Below are 3,725 nucleotides of genomic sequence, written 5' to 3' on the forward strand. Positions count from 1 at the left end.
TTAAGTAATTCACTAACAAAACATCCTTCTTTAGTGGCAAGCCTTCTGAAGACTGCACTAACTCGGGTGATGGGGTTGAATTTCTTTCCCTTCTGACCATGTCCATGAGGTGATAGTAATGAGGCAGCAATCTTCCGGATACTCTCATATCCATCAGTATCTGTCAGAGGATGGGATCTACTCCCTCGCAGGAGTGGGTAAATTTCTGGTAATACCTCTTCAACTAGAGGCTCCTCCTCATCGATTGTGCTCTCAAAAGTTTGGGCTTTGATGGCCCTTCGAATTCTCCTATTGCAGTTCCTCCTTTGAGTTCGGGTCAGTGGCACTGTCCTTGAGCTTGACCCGATCTCAAACACGGGTGGCGGAACAATTAATCTTTCAGCTGAATCTTCGACAATCATCACTTCCTTCCCCTTAGCAGCAACGGGAATAACAGGTTTGGCGGATGTCATGACGGTAGTAGCTTTAGCCTTCTTGCCGGCAGGGAAGTCTTGAAGGCAGTTCAAACTGAATTCTGCAGATGACTCTTGAACTTCCGGGGCAGGGATCTTCATTACCACGAACGAGGCTTTCCTGAGGATAAATTCGAGGTCTTCATATCCAGCTAAGAACTTGATGGTGGGAGCGACATTACAGGCGTTGCGGTCCGTTGGCAGGTTGCAGGAAAAGTTCAGCGTTGGGTAGGCCATCGCAACGGGCTTTAAAATAGAAAGTTTTAGGGTTAGCTATATGGCCGAAAACCTCGTAATATTTAGTGCAAGCACTGAAAAATAGAGGTTAATCTGTAGACCGTGCGGGTCTTAATTTACAGGTAATTTTAACATCTTTTTTCAAAAAGGTGTAAAAAATTAATTAATATTTTAAAGTGCGCGCAGTACAACATGATTTGGTTTAATTTGTGAAGCAACAAATCAAATATGAAAAGGAGTTGTGAAAAATTTTAGGACCCAGTGCGGGACCTAATTCAAGGCAAAAAAAATGCTCAGGTGGAATTAGTCCACCGACACACCTATTGGGGGTTCGACCCCACATGAAGATTTAAAGAGTCCTTATTGGCCTTCTGAACCCCTCTGTTCAAAGACGATTGAACAGCTAGTCCTGAAGTCCAAGGAGTTAGCTGTACTTTCCCAAGACAGAAATGGGTAAAATACGCCAATGGAAGAAGGTTAATTTGGTCCAAGAGGGAGATGGACATATTGTCGATGTGTGAGGATAATATTTCTTGATTTTTACGGAGAGAAAAGCTCATCCCCAGCAAAGTCGCCAGAAGCTGTCGGTGTTATTTCAGGTTGGTTTGTGGGGTTGCCGTAAGAAGCTGTCAGTCACCGGAATCGAAATCCCGTCGCCCGCTTTGGAAGCATGTGGAAGTATGAAATCAAACTGACCTCATATTTTTTATAGTTTAAAATGAAAGAGCACTGTACCTCAAATCTTGTATCTATCCCGAAGGATAAACACAAGAATTAAGGATGAGGCTTGATAAAACAAACTAAGGAAAGTATGACGTCCGTTTGGTCAGCAAAACCTTTGTATTTTCCGACAAGTTCCTCTATTTAATATAAATGATTAAATAGGGTTTATATTAAGTTGAGTTCGGACATGCTTCCTATAAGGGCAAGCCCCTATAGTTAATTACATCTTAAATGACCAAAGCCACCTAAGAAGATTCTCGATAAAAATCAAGAAATATTATCTTCAAAGAATTTCAAAGGGTAGGACTCTTCAACGAAATCAGATGTAGAGGTGTGAAAGGGGATTAGTTCAAATTTGGAACATTTTATTGTAGAATCCAAAGGAAGAAGGACTAGGGGATGTCATGGATCCAGAGGAGAGCCTCGGTGACTTCCCAAGCTATCCTAATGTTTGGCTTCAGTTTTAAGTAGAAATATTTGGCTGTTTCATCCTGTCAATTTTATTTGTTAGGGCTTACATTCGTGTGAAATGATCCCACAAAAAACCTGGAAGATGTGAGGGTTTAGGTCGTGACGGACAACAACCTCGGAATTCTAAGACGAGTTAGGGCTTATATTGCATAGCAGGGCTATGCAAATACCTAAAGATAGGGTGAGGATTTACGTTGCATAAGCAAGCAACCTCCAAGTCCTATAGCTTTGTTGTTTAAGTTTAAAGAAGAAAGATTGGTTTAGCTAGGGAAGACAGGTTTTGTTGTTGAAGATGGTCGTGTTGCCCACCATGCTAGCTCCATCTCCTGCCGCGATGATTTTGAGTTTTCTAGTGTGTTAAGTTATAATATCAAATCAGGTGGCCCTATGGTTGAAGTTCTTTAAATTTTATAGAGGTCATATTAAAGTTGATTAGAGCGACACTGGTTAGGATCCTATGGTTCCCTCGTTCCGGTATCACTATGTTTTATTGGATTCACTTACTCTAAATGAACTTACTAAACCCAACCTAATTAGTTCCATAATTTCATTTAAACCGTGGGAAGCCACGTTGGCAACCGTAGGTTACCTCCTCCGAGGGATTCCCGATCATCTGATAGAGATGTCTTAATTTAGTTGAAGTTGTAGTTTTTGTGATGTTTGTGATTAAATTTTGAGTTGTTTTAAATTTTGAATGTTGTGGCGGTGAATTTTATCTTGGTTGATTTTAGTTTTGGTTTTGGTTATGGTTATGTGGCTATCCTGATGGTTTTAGTTTTCATGCAGGGTGACGTCGTTGTTTAACATTCAAATTTGCAGGTATAAAAGTACAGTATAGAAGTACAAGAAGAACAACGCTGAAAACTGTAAAAGTGTACCTGGCGTGTCTTCTCATTCCACCACCTAAAACTTAAAATGCATGTTAACGCTGTTTATGAAGAGCAGGAAAGGTAAAATTCTGGTGGTTTTCCTAACCCTATGTCATATTTTGGAGAGTCCTTAAAAGTTTAATTAAGGATGATTTCATTGAGCAAAAAATATTAAGTTTAATAGGCCTTTGAGGCATCCAACAAGTTAGGAGGGGGAAGCAGGTCCATGCCTCCCTCTCACCAACTGGTGAAAAGTGTCAAGTCCATTCAAACTTATTATGTTATTTAATGGTTCATCCTGTAAATATCCTTATTACTCAGTGAACATTGATGTCTCAATTATCCCTAAGAAAGTGGTAATTATCATTTGTCATTCAATTTAAGAATTATGTGGGTGAAGACCCTTAAAGGGGCAAGTTAGTGTAATTTGAACACTTAGCCAAATTTTAATCCTAATTGGGCTTAGTGGTGTTTCAAGGATGTTTGATTTAGTTATATTTATTTCTCTAATCCTCATTTAGTCAATTTTTATTTAGCTTAAGTCACCACTAAGCCCTTAAGACCTAGGTGAGTGTCTTGATTAGTTTTAAAAAGGGTTAAGCTTTAAGTGGTCATGATTAATGATTTGAATTTTATCTAAAAATCAAAATAGGGGTATTAAATTAATTAATTATTGGCTTCAAAAGTCCAACCCCTAAGTCTAGGATCATTTAATTTTAATAAACTTCCAAATTTTAATAATTTAGAAATTTATTAATCTTAATTAAGAAAGTGCATTTGGTTTCTACCAATTAATCCCTTTATGTTTCAAGCATCAAATAAGTTGATTAAGATCAGAGGTTACACATTCCCCTCCTTGACTTAAGCCTAAATGTTAATTATGGCAAGATTTCCAAAATTACACATTCGGCCATAAAGGCTCTAACACCTCATAATTTGTCAAATTCAATTCAAATGACTTTAAAATTTTTAT

This window comes from Phalaenopsis equestris, unplaced genomic scaffold (genome assembly GCF_001263595.1).
Source record: "Phalaenopsis equestris unplaced genomic scaffold, ASM126359v1 Scaffold233806, whole genome shotgun sequence".
NCBI classification, from domain to species: domain Eukaryota; kingdom Viridiplantae; phylum Streptophyta; class Magnoliopsida; order Asparagales; family Orchidaceae; genus Phalaenopsis; species Phalaenopsis equestris.